At 50.2% G+C, this 16,777-nt stretch overlaps 1 protein-coding gene and 1 long non-coding RNA gene across 2 annotated transcripts in view; one reads left to right on the top strand and one right to left on the bottom strand.

Moving 5' to 3' along the window:
• The window catches only part of ZFHX3 (zinc finger homeobox 3), a 393,056-nt gene that overhangs the window by 186,978 nt on the left and 189,301 nt on the right, over positions 1-16,777 (bottom strand). The window contains exon 3 of the mRNA XM_077184852.1: positions 8,112-8,221. The gene's annotated coding sequence lies outside the window, so the exon portion shown is untranslated. The remainder of the gene's footprint in view (positions 1-8,111; positions 8,222-16,777) is intronic.
• LOC143695103 (uncharacterized) lies at positions 1,375-4,401 on the top strand. Its single transcript, XR_013184020.1, has 2 exons — positions 1,375-3,404; positions 3,993-4,401. It is a non-coding gene; the product is annotated as an uncharacterized LOC143695103 (long non-coding RNA).

Here is a 16,777-nt window from a genome sequence, read left to right as displayed (position 1 = left end):
ATTGGATTGCAGGAGCTAATCAGGAGCTGGAGAGAGAATGAAGGCGCTCAGCCTCCTCACTGCTGGCGTGGGCTGATAAAGCTGGCAGCCACGGGAATTGCATCTGCGGGAATTGCATCTTGGCCCGAGATGGCTATCGGGGTGCCCAGGGCCACTGGCGTGGGGTGGCCGTGCAGCACAGCAGGGAGGGTGGCTGCCCATGGGGCTGTGCTCACACCCACGGGGCTGTGTATGGGGGTGTGCACACCCACGGGGCTGGGTATGGGGCTGTGCTCACACCCACGGGGCTGTGCTCACACCCATGGGGCTGGGTACGGGGCTGTGCTCACACCCATGGGGCTGGGTATGGGGCTGTGCTCACACCCACGGGGCTGTGCTCACACCCACGGGGCTGGGTATGGGGCTGTGCTCACACCCACGGGGCTGTGTATGGGGCTGTGCTCACACCCATGGGGCTGTGTGGGTGGGGCCAGGGGCACAGGGGCTGCTCTGGCCAGGAGCTGTCCAAGAACACCCCGCTGGCTGCTCTGGCCAGCAGCACCTCGGGCAGCCCTGGGCCAGGGTACAGCCGTGGCATTGCATGGCCGCCTGGTCTGGTCGGTGTTGCAGACACCCCATGGCCCCCCTCAGCAGTCCTTGGGCTCTCCATTGGTGATCTCAAGCATTAGAAAGGAGCTGAATACTCAATGATCCCAATACCGTGTCTATTGACACCTTCAGTACGTGCCTTTCCCCAGAAAGACAGAAAACCAGAGAGATGAGGTGGAAGAGACACAACAAGTGAGGTGGACCATGCCAAGAACAAACTGGGCGAATGTCACTGGCTACACATGTGCTCCACACACCACACAGGCCGTCAGATGAACGGTGGGCAGGTGGGAGGCGGCTCCTGAGGACAGGCTCAGGATGCTCTTAAGACGGTCTGACTCCAGCCTTCACAGACTCTTAAAGCACCATGATCATCTCCAGCTCCTGACCAGGGCAGGCCTGTCCACAGCGAGATGGGAAGAGTCCTGGATGGAGAGGTCTGATATGGCTCTCCACCCACATAAACCAAACACATGCAGGTCCCCACTGGACAACGGGGTTTTTTTTGCAATCCAAGGCTCTTCTACATTCAAACAGCTTTTCCGTCTTCTCCATGTCCTTCTTACTGCCCTTTATTTTCATCTCTGGCTCCTTTTCTTACAAACACATGGATTAGAAAGTAAATCCTGAAAATGATGACTAAACCCAGCCATCTCTCCTTATGGAAACACTTTTCCACCTTCTTAAACCTTTTTGGAGGCACGAGGGAAAATAACCCTTGTATTTATGCAAATTTCAAAGTGGCGTGTGATGATGGAAACAAAACAGTGCTGGAGCGCAGCCAAGGCATGGCACCGACGGGGCCTCTCAGCTGCTCGCCTCCCGATTCTTCGGGGGAAGCAGCTGTAGAGAAATGAAAATACAGAAGCCCCCGCACGCACCCGCCGCCGCCCGCGCGCATTCCAGCACCCGTCACCTCGGAGGCGGCAGGATGGGGCTCTGGCCAGGCGCTGGCTGCCTGCAGCCCGGAGCACCCTGTCGTCCCCCACAAGCCTCCCTGTCCCGCTGTTCCTGATTCCCCTTTCAGGAATTTACAAACATTTTCCGCAGATCAATATCTGTATTGATTATTCATTGTGAGCGAGTCGTGTGTCTTTGGTGATCCAACCTGGCAGAGTGAGCAGCCAAAGGCTGCAGCAGATACAGAGGGGGGAAAAAAAGGAGAAAAAAGCCCTACAGAAGGCGAGAGAGACCCAGATCTGGCTGGGTTTGCTGCTGCCAGCAATGGAGACAGATGGAGAGGAAGGAAGGAAGAAAATGGGAATGGCATGAAAAGGAATGGAGAGACAGAGAGCCGAGGAGAAAAAGCGAGAGCATGAAAAACAAAAGTCACCGCTGGAGAACTGGTGCCGGGGCACGCCGGCAGCCTGGAGAGATTCCAACCTTGTGCTCGCCCTTCTGCACAGGGATGCGATGGACTTATTGCTTCGGGAGTGAAAAGTGACTCACGGTTTTGGTATCTGCTACGTAAGAGCTTTGGGGGGATTCCTTGGCTGGCTGACAGAAAGGGAAGAAAGCAGCAGCAGTGAGGTAAAACGCGATCCCTTCCTCCTGCCTTCCTGGGAATACGCGTCGCCCGGGCTGGCTGGAGCAGTTCGCTGCTCGCTTATGATATGCAAAAGGAGAATAATTAAAAGCGCCAGCATCACTTGCAAAGTGAGTAAACACAAAGCCTTTCAAAACATGCTCTTCAGCTAATGAGAAGCTGTAATTTCTTATACTTAAAGGCAAAAAAGACCCTGATGAGGCTCGGTGGAGTGTGCGCGCGCGCCTGCGTGTGTGTGCATGTGTTTGTAGATATGAGAGAATCAGTTAATTGTTGATGATGTTTAGAAAAGGGATTATGAGAAAAGACACTGAAATGATGACAGGGAACATCTTGGATCAGAGCCAGAGAAATAAAATAATCAAGGACAATCAAGCCTGCAGCTCCGGAGAAAGCGCCGACTGTTCTGCCAGGGACTTGGAAGGAATTTCCCCACGCTGCCGAGCTGCAGCTGGAATACGTGCTTGGCACCAGGAGAGAGAACTGCAAGGAGCAGTTTGCTTGGAGCATGAGACCACAGAAGAGAGAACTATGGAGCTCTGCTATAATTCAGAGGGTAAACAGCTTTGTCTGCTTATGTGTCAGGTGGAGACTTGATTTTGTCCACATCTGACCTGCACTGAAAACGCAACTTCTGAAATCCCCTGGCTGAAGCCGGAGCTGAGGATTCTCCAGACGCCTCTCCAGAACCACTGTGACGTTATGAAAACAAAGGAAAGGGAGCTAGAGGAATTAAGTTCTCCTGTGGCTGCAGGACCTGATGGACCTGACCATGGAAACTGTCTCTGGAATAGATTCCTTCCTTAATTCTGGAAATCAGAACCCCCTTGCTCCAGCTGGGGATTGCAGCTCACAAGCACACAGGAAAGGTGGCGGTCATCGGGAATACCAGGAGCAAGCTTTCCTTCCAACCTGGGCATCTAGCTGCTGTCCTGAACGGATGGATTTTAATAAATGTTGGCTTTCTCTTGGGCTGAGGTTGGGTGGGGAGAGAGAATAAAGGGAAATTTAAACCATCATCCTGTGACTGCTGTGTTGTCAGTGAGCTACAGAAATGCCGTCCCTTTGTTTTGGATGCTAAACTCCGTCTGACTTCATTGTTGCTGGATTTTGGCACGTTACACTCTGGGCTTCTCCAGCAGCAGGAACACATGGTCTGTTAAAGTGGGAATCTTTGGGGACGCGGAGGCAGAGGAACGAGCCAATCATACGTGGCTGTTGCACATTCCCGGCTGGCAGCGTTGCGGGAGCGCTCCGGACGCTGCGGATGGTAGGTGCGGGACGGGGCGCCCCGAGCGCAGCGCAGCGCGGCGCGGAGGGGCCGGGGCGCGGAGCGGCCGGCATGTGCCAGGCGGACACCCCGTCCCTCTTCCTTCCTTCCCTTCCTTCCCTTCCTTCCCCTTCCTTCGCCTTCCCTGCGCCGGCTGCCGAGCCTGCCCAGACCTGAGCGGAATGTTAAGCGGCCAGGAGCAGATTAGCATATTAACCAGCGCTGCCCGGGCGGTGTCAGCCCCGCAGCCGCGGCCATGCGGGCACAGCCTGTCACAGCTCCACCGGCTCCTTTGTCACAGCCCTTTTCATGTTGCTGTTTGCCTTTTGTTTCCCAATCAGACCCTAGAAATTCATTAACAGCAATGAAAGACGGGGATGCAAAAACCCATAATGAAAACAAATGATCTATTTAAACGGTGCTGGGGCTGAAAGGAGGGGGTTCGTGGCGCCGGGAGTAAGGAGAAGGAAATCCTGCCACCTGGAAAATGCCTGGACATGCGTGTCCTTCCCCGTGCCAAGGCTCCAAGGAGACAGTTACTACAAAGCCGGTGGTGTGTGTAAAGATGTTGTAGCATTGTCTTTACAGAGCCTCAAACAAATCCCAGCGACTGGTCAGAAGGAGAGGTCGGTGCTCATTGTCCCTGCTCCGGCTGCCGGTAATGCCGGAATTCCTCTGGTACTCGATGGGCTTTAATTAGAAACAACTTGCAATGCCCGTAAAGATTTGAAATCACTCGGCTTTCCCAAGGACTCGATGGGTCCTGTGCTGTGGCCCAGCAGTGTCCTGCAGCCCTGCGGGAAGGCGTGGTGGCCACAGGGGACGCACGGACCTGGCACTGCCACTGTCCCAGACCTGGCCCCGGATGCTGCACCTGACACCAGGCTCTTCAGCTCTCTTCCTCTCCTGGATTGTTTCTTATACAGATTATTTCACAAATGTTACTGTCCCCTGAAGTGTCACATGGTTGTGAGAATAAAAAGATTTAATCCAAGCATGGCCTTTCTATCGGAATTGATCAAACAAGAGACAAATGGAAATAATCTACGTTGTATAATTTCTATTTGTAAATGGCGTGGGGGGGCTTTAAATATCACAGAGGCACAACTTATGTATTTGTCAACAGGATTTTTAGGCAAATCTGAATGTCCTCTGCCCCAGAGCTCCATGCCCAGGCTGAGTGTGCCCTTCTGTGGGGTCAGATGTGCAGCTGGGGACACCCTTCCCTGCCCCTGCCATGGCATCCCCAAAGATGTGTCACTGGCACAGTTCTCGGAGCTCCAAGAGTCTGTAACTTGTACCTCTGGGAAGCAAAAATGTTAGCAGGGAGAAGGGAAATGGGCTTCAGCCCCTTTGTCAGTCTGTACCCAGCTCTTACACTGGCTGGGCCCATGGGCGAGGGCTCCAGGGCTCTGCTGTGTCCAGTGAGGTATCCCACTAATCCCAGCTGATTTCATCAGCTAAGAATCAAAGACAGACACACAGAGATTTCTATCTGTTGCAGGGATTGAAGAAAATCTCTCTACACCTGCCACACGTCCACATTTTCCAGTGAGGAAAACAATAACAACAACAAACTCTTGTCTGAAGATACCTCTCCAATTTGTACCTGGTAAAGACATGCTGGATAATCTTACTCTAATGGACTTTAATCTATCTCCACAAACTAAATCCCCTAAGAACTTTCAAAATTTATCCTAAACTACCATCAGTCCTTATCATTAAAGTTTTAATTGTAAACACAGCAAATAATGGTGAAATCACAGAATTATGGAATGGTTTGGGTTGGAAGGGACCTCAACGCTGATCCAGTCCCACCCCATGTCCTGTGGGCAGGGACACCACCCTGTCCCAGGGTGCTCCAAGCCCCAGTGTCCAGCCAGGGATCCAGGGGCAGCCCCAGCTGCTCTGGGCACCTGTGCCAGGGCCAAACCTTTGCTGTGGGCTCAGGTTCCATGGCTGGACTCTTGATGTGCTGTGCTGCTGATGGGTTTTGGAGCCACTGAAATCAAACCACATTCTCACAGCAGCTTCTGAAAGAGCCTGGTGCTAGTTAAAGAGTATTTTGGAAAATCACCTGAGAAGTGTCTCTCATATGCCAGCATATCACCCAGGTGATGAGCTGCAGACACATTCCCAGGCATTTTTCTTGGTATTGAAATAAAATAGAGGAAAGTTACTAAAAACATGTTAAATTCTTAAACCAGAAGATCAAGAGGTGCATTAAAAGGCAGTAACAAATATCCTCTTGCACCCTGAAATGCAGCCTTGGTCCCATGTTCTCCCCTTCCTCTGCACTTATGGAAGAGCAATTAGCCACTAAACAGGTAATTAAAATAATACTCCATAATTACATCTAGGAAACTATCACAGAGTATGAGCAAGGGCCTTTTCCTCACCAGGTTGAAATCAAAGCCTTCAGTTTAATGACCAAGTCTATTCTAGGTCCAAAAGAACCATTCTGACTATGCATGGAGAAGAAAGTTCCTTTTTACAGGGGAAGTGAACAGAGTGTGTTCTACTGACACAGAGCCAAAATTGCTGATTTTTCTCCCTCAGCTGGTTAAGGCCTGGAGTCTCTTCTGGAAGCACATGAGCCTCACAATATCCTGCCCTTTGGCAAAATAGAATTGTACCTACTTGTACCAGCTGTACAAATTTAAAAGTTACAATTCTGCTCAACAAAAGCCAATTTTCCCATGGACATTAGAAGAGCAATTCTCCTCTGGAGGCTTTCTCCTTGTCTTCTTTCCACTTGTGTGAGGTCCTTCCATACTCACCTCACACTTGCTTTTCATCACCTGTACATGTCCCTTCAACACAATTGATCCTGCAGTTTTAATTAACTAAGATGCTCAAACCAATCATCCCAGAGCTCCCCGAGGCATTCACCACCCATCTCCTCTCTGTCACACCAGTACCAGGTTTTCTTTGGAGTTTGTGTCCCCTCACAGCCCCATTGTCCCACTCAGTCTGACGAAGCTCTGAGGGTGGGCTGGAATCCCACAGCACAATCCCACTTTTTCTACCACTGTCATTAATGGAAACAGCACACAGATTGGTCCCAAATGGAGTTCTTTTACAGGTGCTACACATTCTTAAAGAAAACTTGCAATCCCCAATACAACAAAATCGGAGAGGACATCATAGTGTGAGAAAGTCACAACTGGCCACCAGTGTTTCTCTCCAAAATCTTTCCAGCTGTCCCCATGCAACCCCTTGCACTTGCTCCTGTCCCACCGTGCTTTTCCCTCAGTGCTTTTCTGTCCTTTCCGTGCTCCATCCATTGCTGCCCCTCTCATTCTCATATCAAAATCAAGAACACTGACCCCAGGGAAGGTGGGATTTCAGCATTGCCATTCCTCCACAAAATCTCTGGGTTCAGTTTATAACACCTGAAGAACACTATTCATCCCCTCAAAGAACACCAAGTCCTGGAACATTTCCTAACTAAATTGAAAAAGGAGATGCTTTCCACAGGGTCCTCTGAGATACTGAGAGCACAAAGCAAATGAGACTTTGCCTATCACACGATTTCCCAAGGTTTCCACTACATTTATAAGTCTGATGATTCTCAAGAACTTGAAGTGTGCACTGGTGTTGTAAACAAGATACTTCAGATAAAAATGTAGGAAGAAAAGAGGAAAGAAACCTTCTTTAAATGATAAAACCCCTCCAAAAACTAAATACATGGAAAAAATCCAACTCCAAATTTTGCATTTCTCAGTTTTCCATAAAGATAGAGAACTCTGATGAGTATTTTTTGAAACATGCCATTAATCTTTCCATTGCTACCAGTATCACACAAGGTTAGTTTGGTAATACCAAGTATTCCAGAGATTATGAATGACCTTACAATAACTAAGTAAATACAAATATATTAAAAGCAGGTACTTCACAGTGACTCACTGAAGTCTATTTACATACAAAATCATTTTTAATAATGAAATTACTACTCTTGGACCACAGGTATTTTTCCAGTGGCCAATCTCGCGGTGGGGATAGTGGGAGGAAGGAAATGATGTTTGTCCCATGTTCAGGAAGGTGTGTGTTCTGCCAGCACAACATTCACCATCATTTTGGGAAACTCATGTTCACAAATTGTAACAGATCATCCAAACATGATTTACTTTCACCAATTCACATAGAAAATGAACCAGATCAGGAGTCTCGCCCTTTCCTCATCCTCCCTTATGGCTGTTTGATTAGGACAGACGGTCAAGGGACAGTTTTCCTGCTAAGAAGATTAAGCCAAGGGCACTAATCACTTGGCCTGTTCTTTAATGACAGAAACTAACAGTTAAGGACAACATAAATAATTAAATAACAGAGCCCTGATGGTTCTTCAGCAGCCCAGAGAGAGCTGCAGCCGGGCAAGGCTTTGTAGACATGTAGGAAAAATACAATCTATGGATGGTCTTGTTCAAAAAAACCTTTTCATTGAAAGTAAGAGGAGCCAACACTACTGGCCAGTGAGTGAGGTGCTCAGAAACACTTCAGGCAGGTGGCATTTAAACACCATGAGGAGCAGGAGAGAGCAAACTCTGCAGCTCAGGGAGCACAAAGAGCCCTCAACTCTGCCTGAGAACAGCTCTGTTACATGTAATCACATCTCTCCTAATCCAGGTGATTTACATTACACATCCCAGGAGGGCGACCAACACAAAAATCACTCCTACAAGGCTTATGAAAATTAGGTCTTCCTACCTCGCTGTGGGAATGTGGAGATGTTGCAGGATCTGGTGCCGATGAGTGGAGCAGGGGAATGGTTCCTATTCAGACCAGACAAAGTCAGTACAAACTCTCCAGATCAGAGCCTGCCAACAAAAGAATGGGAAGAATATAAAATATTTTGAAGGATTTGGAATAATGCACCAAAAGAAACAGAAGTTTGGGTACAGCATGGAGCCATTGATATTTTTTGTGTTCAGTTCCGACTCAGCCAACATCCCCAGCTGTTCCATCTCCTCTGTCACTGAGGGCTGACCTGCAGCACCTTTGTGACAGGTATACTCTGTGTGACAGGGGTACTCTGCCTCCTCCTGCAAAGCTGCACCTCCCAGCCTCCTGGCTTCATAGGGAAAAGCCTTTATCAACGACCTGCAGGAGGCTTTGCCCACAGGAACCCCCGTGGCCACTGTACCACAGGCTCTGGCTCGGCCATCAGCAAAGCCAGAAGCTCTGTGGGCTCTCCTGCTCTAAGCAGAGCAGCCCAGGAGCCAGCAGGGGAGCAGAGACACCAGGAGGGAAAACAAACAGTGAAGAGTCAGGGAAACAGCCTGGCTGCTGAGAAGTCTGCTGCTGCCCAAGGAAAGCCCTCCTTTTGGGTTTGGCACAGCTTGGCACCTGGGTGGGCAGCTGCCCACAGGGGTTTTTGGGACAGGAACTTCCCCACTCCAGTGGTGGCTCATGCTGCAGTCACACATCTGTGGCTGTCAGGAATTTGTAACTAGAAATTACAGAAGTCTCAGGAAATGCTGTTTGCTATTGCCCAGTTTGTTGCTGCTCTGTGCGTGCTCTGCCCCTGCATCCCTGGCAGTGCCCAGGGCCAGGCTGGACCCTGGGGCTGGAGCACCTGGACAGTCCCTGCTTGGCAGGGGTGGGATGTGGTGAACGTTCAGGCCCTTCCAGCCCAAAGCAGCCTGGATTCCATGAACACCGTGGGACACAAGCATGTGTGAGACACAGCAGGGGAAAGGCCAAACCACCACACATTCAAAGCTTGGTTTAAACCAACGGAAAAAGGAAGTTATCTGAAATAAAAAAGGTACTTTCAGGAAAATGGAAGTTGTTTCCAAACAATAAAAATAGAAAAGGATATAAACCCAGCAGACTAAGTGCAAACCCACAATAAGCCAAGGCAAAACAGGGTCTGGAGAACAATCATCAGAGTTCATAGAGCTAATAAAAGCTTCTCCAACACAAAAGCAGGAAGCCTGTCTGTCACCCAGAGCTGCTGATAGATGGGCAAGGAGTAAAGGGGGGAATTAAGAAAGATAAGGGCACAGCAGCAAAATTAAATTAATTCCTTGCACTGCCGTTCACTATGCAGGGGTCAGCAGGGTTCATATGCCAGAGCAACAAATCACCAGAGGCCGACAGTGCTTCCTCAAGGAGCCCAAATATGAAATTGCTGAACTTTCTTCCTTTGCATCTGAGGATTGGAAGGTGACAAATTTTTACAAAAGGCTTTAGGAGTGACCCTGGGAATGACAGGGCACAAAGTCTGATTTCCAGAACAGGCAAAAGAGTAGAAAACTGTGGGACTGATCAGAATTAGCAGCAATGAATAAACACGTCTGGGGCAGAGCCTGGAAGACAAGAGCAGAGTTTATATGTACAGATCCAAGTCATCTGATGAGGAACCAGTCCTGCTAATACAGGAGATTTGGGCTGATACAGTGGAATCTGATTTTCTAAAAGCTTTTCCAGAACATCCCTCACTAAAGGTTCTTAAAGAAACTAAACTGTCATGGAGTAAGAGGGATTAATCTTCCTGTGAATTCCTGATAAAAAGACGGGGAAAAAAGGGCACAAACACAACATTAGCAAGGGATGGAGCAGAAATTCTGCACTACTTCAGCTTAGTCATTAACAGCTAACAAGAGGAGAAAGCAAAGTGACACGCAGGTAATGAGGGTAACACGCAGAGTTTTCCAGGAAAGTCAAGCTGAAGAGAGAAGAGTTCCTGCCAAAGCACCCAGAGCTCAGAGTGGAGCCACGGTGCCAGTGCCCATCTGTGAGATGGGCCACATAAAGGGATCCACGCCTTGGACTTTGGTGGGTGTTGTGAGCCTGGATTCCCTCATCTCTGAGGTGGTGCTGGAGATGTGACAACCATCCCTTGGCTACTACCAGGCTGCCTCCTGGTGAATAGCTGACTCCATCCTCTGAGTGACTGATGAGAGAAGGAAAGCTTCACCATGGCTGTGAGAAATCTCCCTGCAAACACCTCCCACCTCAGAGGATCATGCTCCAAATCCAACTGCAAACGGGATGAAATCCCTGTCATTGTTCTGGGGTGGATGCATTGGGCAGGGGCTCCTGAAGCTGCTCCTGAATGCCCAGGAATGTGCCTGCAGATGGCTCACTGCCAGTCCCAGTGCCACCTCGGGGCACAGGCCACGTTCCATGGGCGGGGCGGATGGAGAGAAATGGCTCTGAAGCTGTCACAGCAGGATTGCTTTCTGGAAAGAGTACTCTGCTGGAGGGAAGCTTGTCCCTCTGCCTGGCCCTGCCAGCTCCTCTCCTGGACTCCAGAATAACATGGCAATCCCTCCTGCCTGGCTGAAGCTGGCAGGAGCCTCCCCAGCATGGCAGGAGCCTCCCCAGCATGGCAGGAGCTTCCCCGGCATGGCAGGAGCTTTCCCAGCATGGCAGGAGCTTTCCCAGCATGGCAGGAGCCTCCCCAGCATGGCAGGAGCCTCCCCAGCATGGCAGGAGCTGTCCCAGCATGGCAGGAGCTGTCCCAGCATGGCAGGAGCCTCCCCAGCATTGCAGGAGCTGTCCCAGCAGCAGCTGCCTTGACTCTGCCCCAGCTGAGTTCCTGTATGGCAAAGAAAGAGCATCCAACAAAGCCCCCCTAAATGGAACCCGAGTCCCGCTGGCCAGCACGGGGACAAGGGGGGTCCCCAGGCCTGCCTAGGCCAGCAGCACCTGCCCCTGGCGGGCCGGGGTCCCTTTGTCCCACCACGTGCCCACATACTGAGGCCACTTGTTCCCGTCTGATCGCAATTAGCACCGTGCCAAATTCCTCGTGCCCCGCGCTAATTCGAGAGGATGGGCATGTCACACCCTGCCAAGAATTACAGCCACTGCCAGCCGGGGCAGCCCGGCCCTTTCATTAGGCCTTTGTTTCACAAGTGAGGGCTCACGGACTCTTTCTTTGTCAGAAATACCCGTGGAGGCGCTGGAGGAGGCAGGAGCTGCAGGCCTGGCCCTGAGGATGCCGTGTGTGAGCGAGCCGGGCCAGGGGCTCTGCCACACTCCCTGCTCCGTCACAGGAACCCACAAATTTACAGAAATCTGCTGGATCCAGGGGCTGCATCGCTGCTGTGGAGCTGTGGAATGCAGCACAGAGCACATCCCTCCCTCCCAGCCACAGCCCAGAGCCAGCAGCAAGGACACAGCTGTGCCCTCCCTGCACCCCTGCCCTCCCTGGGCACAGGAACCACATTGGGAATGGCCAAGATGAGAGCAGGGACAGCCCTGCTGCCCTGTGCCAGCCCTGCTGCCCTGTGCCAGCCCCTGCTGCCCAGCAGCCACAGCCAGACCTGGAGAGCAGGTGATGAAAACATGCTCTTTGCTGCTTCTTGTCTCCTGTTGTCATTTGAACATCACTCCTGACAGCATCTGGCGATACCATGATGATCACCAAAACATCCATAAATTCTGCTTGCTAAGCTGGTGATGTTCCTGACATCTCTGGGTGGTGATTCCCTTCAGAAGAAGCACAGAATCCTTTGGGTTGGAAAAGGTCCCATAGCTGATTGAGTCCAGCCATTTCCCAGCAGTGCCACGGCCACCACTGCCCTATGTCCCCAGGTTTTTAAATCCCTCCAGGGATGGGAACTCCACCGCTGCCCTGGGCAGCTGTGCCAGGGCTGGACAGCCCTTTCCAGGAAGGAATTCCTCCCAATACCCAACCTTACACAGACTCAGCAGTTTGGCTTTTGAAGGACACTCTGCTTTCCTGAAACCAGCCCATCTGCAGCACCCAAGGCTGTTGTAACCTGTACGTACAGGCTGTTGTAAAACTTCAGTAATTCCAACTGATTTCAAGGAGGATGCTGTGAATTACCGAATTTGTCAGGTTAGCAGCATGAGAGCAAACTGTTCAGACAGAACAATGCTTCACAAAATGCAATTTAACTTATTTTCTTAATTGTGGGCTGATTCTGATTTATGCTAATTCATAACAGATTATGAACTCTATTATGTAATTGGAAAAATGACCATAAAACTTTCACAATGCTAGAGAGGTTTTTGGTTATTTGGTTTTTACACTCCATTGCTCACGAGGGCTGGCACACACGTGGCTGGGCCTGTGTCCCCATGTCCCCCCAGCACAGACCCACCATCGATGGCAGCCCTGCTCCACACAGCAAATGAAGCCGTTTATTGAGCACTGGGGCTGCTCTGTGAGGGACTGAGGAAGGGACACAGATCCCCCATGGAGAGGCTGAGGCACATCAGGATGTGGCCAGGTATTGCCCCAGCCCTGGAACTGTGCAAGGGCAGGCTGGACAGGACTTGGAGCACCCTGGGATAGTGGAAGGTGCCTGCCCATGGCAGGGGTGGGACAGGATAAGCTCTGAGGTCCCTTCCAGCCCAAACCATTCTGGGATTGTACGACAAGGAGCTGCTCTGGTTGCTGGGGCTGACTGGGGGCCTCTCTGGGTCAGGTCCTGCCTGGGCTCCTGGCTTGGGAAGAGGCTGGACCAACAGGCACTGAGGGGAAAGCGACATCCCCAGTACCTCCAGGAGGAAATCCCCAGCAGAGCACTGCAGCAGGACATGGTACATTTGAAATCCTGGTTGTTTTTACCCTGAGTGTGCTCCTGAGGGGGCCTGAGCAGGAGCGAGGGGCTGGGTGAGCAGCCACAGCCCAGAGCTGGCTGCTGGAGCTGTAATTGCTTTTCAATGATTGTATCTTTGCCTGCATTACTGCTGCACATGGCTGGGTTCTGTACCATACTGAAAATCAATAAAAATGCATGAAAAAATGTTCTCCCCCCCCCCCCCCCTTAAAAGTTAAATAATCTTGTTAGGATTCTGGCACCACCATTTTAAATCAGTCAGTCTTTGTTTTTCATGGCAAGCTGAGACTCTCTGGGTTCCCCAGGACCCTGCTGAGCAGCCAGTGCCGAGTTCCAGCTCGAGCTGATGGGCAGGAGAGCCCCGGCCCTGCCACACGCAGGGCACAAGGGATGGCACCTCAGGCACCACTGGCTTACATGGAGGAGTAGGAGCCAGGAGGAGGGAGGCTGATTCTCCCCCAGTTATGGGGAAGCCTGTGGCAGGAGGAGCCAGTCCCCTCACGCAGCTCTGCCTTCCCTCTGCATGGCTCCTCAGCACCAGCATAGGCCAATGTGCTCCCAAACTCACACCGTGCCACCAAAATCACAGGGGTTTCCTGATGTATGCAACCAACCATGAAAACACACAACTTTTTGGGTGGGAAGGGACCTTAAAGCCCACGTCATCCCACCCCCTGCCATGGCAGGGACACCTCCCACTGTCCCAGGGCCCTCCAGGCCCTGTCCAGCCTGGCCTCAGATGCTTCCATGGATCCAGGGGTTTCTCTGGGCACCCTGTCCCAGGGCCTCACCACCCTCCCAGGGAAGGATTCCTTCTTAATATCCCATCTATCCCTGCCCTCCGATAGTGAGAAGCCATTCCCCTTCCTGTCACTCCTGTCCTTGAATTTTATAAGAATATTTAGTTTGACACAAGCAAAACTTTTCATTTGGACTATGGGGTTTTTAAAAAAGTTCTGTTTCAAAAGAAAACCTTGCTAACAAAATGTAGTGATTTTATTTTCTTCTAATTTTTCTAAAACATCTTCACTTTTATTCAATCTCTTCCATTTAACATAGCTTTGCAAATTTTAAAAACTGTTTTTCTGAAAATAAATTATTTCCCTCTCTGTCTGGGTCCCTGCAGGAGCCTTTGCCATGAACACACATGTCTCTGAGTTCAGTATTTTGTCACATTAGCCTGGCCCCACAGTCTGGAATTCCTCAGGAATTAAAGCCTTACATAAACACAGCATTTAACTCCATTACAATATAATAATGATTTTTAAACAATGTTGTAATAGGTTCTATAATTTTTTTTAAAGTGCACATTATTGTACTGCCACGGTTTCCTTCGCTCCCTAACAGCCCAGTCAAAGCAACAGATACAAAGGTAAACACAACTGGAAGGTACTGAGCACTGCGTGGCCACTTTCCCAGGTTTAGAACTTGCTTTTCCCAGCTGCCAGCTGCTCCATAGACAGCCCATACTAAACGTGGGACAATTTGTGTATTCTTAAACTAAAATATTTTTCAGTTAAAGCAAGCATAAATTATTTATTCATTTGTATTTGCATTTAAATACTTGAAAAATGTCCAAGTTAACTGCTTTGAAAATTGTTCCAAAATTTCCCCCTAGGCTGTGACCTTGCGGCCAAGTCTAATCTCAAAGCAAATTGAAAGAAGGGCTCACACTGAACACATCCAGCAGCTCTGGATGTGCTTTGCCCAGAGAACCAATGCAGCCATTTGCAAGCTCAGCTGGGTTTGGGGCCCACACTGGGGTCCAGACAGGGGTTTTCCACCATCTTACCCAAGCCTAGAGCTGATGACCCAAGATTTTGTTGGGAAGGTTTTATTCATCCAACTTGGTGGCTTCCTTGGAGTTCCTGTTCGCAGCCATACCCAGCTCAGCCTTCTGTTAAAAATCCTTCCCAATGTTTGTGGTTGTGGTGGAAAGCACCGAGTTTCAAAAACCAGAATTCCAAGGAAAATAGGAACTATGTAAGTTTTAATGCTCTATACATATTTGTGTCAAATCTGCGCTTTAGGGAGCCCAGCTCATAGCCGTGAGAGGGGTTTTATTTCCCATGCCCTCTAACCCTGCATGCACCCACACCCAGCTCTGTGGCACCTCGGGGCCCCGCGCTCACATCCCAGCCTGGCCACGGAGCTCCAAACCCAAACACCATCTGGGAGTGGTCCCCATGGCAAGCTCAGCTGCAGGCTTGTCCTTCCTTTGTCAGAAATCTGGTTTCTGCAAAGAGCAGAATTACAGCAGATTAATTCCTTACACCACCCCTCGCAAGGAGAACTGCTGAGAGGGAAGAGAGGAAGCCCAGGCACTGCTCTAAGATCTCAGCCAGATGCAAAATGTCATGAACCAGCAAGAGAGGTGGTTTCCTGACAACATGTGTCCTGATTCCAGTTCCCCCAGATGGGGGGGAGCTCGTGCTCATGACTGTTCTCCTTCAGGAACAGAATGAAGAAAACAGATATAAAAGAGAATTCTTACGTGTGCAGAAGAGAACAATAGTCAAGAGTTTGTCTGTCAAACCTTTGGTGGAACTGACATGTAACTTAAGAAGTATCTGACAGGTTTGTTTTACTTAATATTTAAAATTAATAATAAAATGAATTCTAAATCAAGAGAGCAGGATGGACCTGAGTTTGGAGTTCCTAACCTAGAAACCAGCTCAGCACCTCACCTGAGTGGCTCTCAGAGTCTGCAGACTTCCAAGATGGGAGTATCTCAAGATTTCACCAGTTTGACCTCTAGGTTTGGGTCATGGTATGCTCTGAAAAACCCCACACATCCTTGCTGGATGCCCGGGCAGGGAGGTGACCCAGCGAGCCACAGGCGTGTGGCTGTGCAGGCTCAGGAGGCAGGGCTGTGCCTCTGGGGCTGTGCTGTCACGTGCCAAAGACATGAACCACGTCACAATGATCACCCAACACGTTCCTGAAATGGCTGGAATGGAGCTGGTCGTGCTCTGCATGGTGTAGTTGCTGGTTTTTTTATGCCATTTTATAAGAGTGTGTGATTCTTTAATAAAACCTTAAAGGAAACATCCATAGCCTTCCCCCTCCCCAAATACTCATGTGTCAATTTATATAAAACAAAACCATTCACTAAGAAAAGGAAAAATATTAAAACAGCAATATAAACAGCAAAGGAGGCATTCCAGCTCCCTGTAAATAAGTTTAAAACTTGAAGGTAGAAAAAATTATTAAATTCTTATCCTGTACAAATGGATTGGCTGGTAATCTCTCTGGCACAGCTTGCTTGCTTCCTGCCAGCCTTCTGAGGTCCTGGGCAATCCCAAAGGACATTTGCCCAGCGAAGCTGTGGCTGCCCCATCCCTAGAAGTGTCCAAGGCCAGGCTGGATGGGGTTTGGAGCTAATGGAAGGTGTCCCTGCCCGTGGCAGGGGTGGAACAAGATGAGCCCTTTCCACCCAAACCAGTCTGGGATTCTGTGATTCCAGGATGAGGAGACTACCAAAGCTTCCAGGGCTGCTTCAGCCCTTTCTCACTGCAGGTTCTCTGGGTCAGAGCTCTCTGAGACCCACAAGCTCAGCTCCAGTTTCTCCTGGCTTAGGGGCAACCTGTGCTCAAACACAGAAAATGAAGAGGGAACAGCTCCATGTTGGGAGAGCATTTGGGGTGCCAGAGGGGAGCAGCAGCCCTGCCCTGCCCTGCACACATCAGTGATAAGTTCCCACCCTTACTCCTTCCCGGAGCAGCACTAAGCAGCCCCTGGGTCCCTGCCACTTTCCCCTCCTCGGGTCATTTCTTGGTCTCCTTTAACTCTGACTCCTGTGTGCGTGGCTGCAGCTCCTGCCCAGCAGCGAGG

The sequence above is a fragment of the Agelaius phoeniceus genome, chromosome 12 (assembly GCF_051311805.1).
Source record: "Agelaius phoeniceus isolate bAgePho1 chromosome 12, bAgePho1.hap1, whole genome shotgun sequence".
Taxonomy (NCBI): domain Eukaryota; kingdom Metazoa; phylum Chordata; class Aves; order Passeriformes; family Icteridae; genus Agelaius; species Agelaius phoeniceus.
The sequence above is the reverse complement of the archived record's forward strand: the minus strand, read 5'-3'. Positions and strand labels throughout refer to the sequence as shown.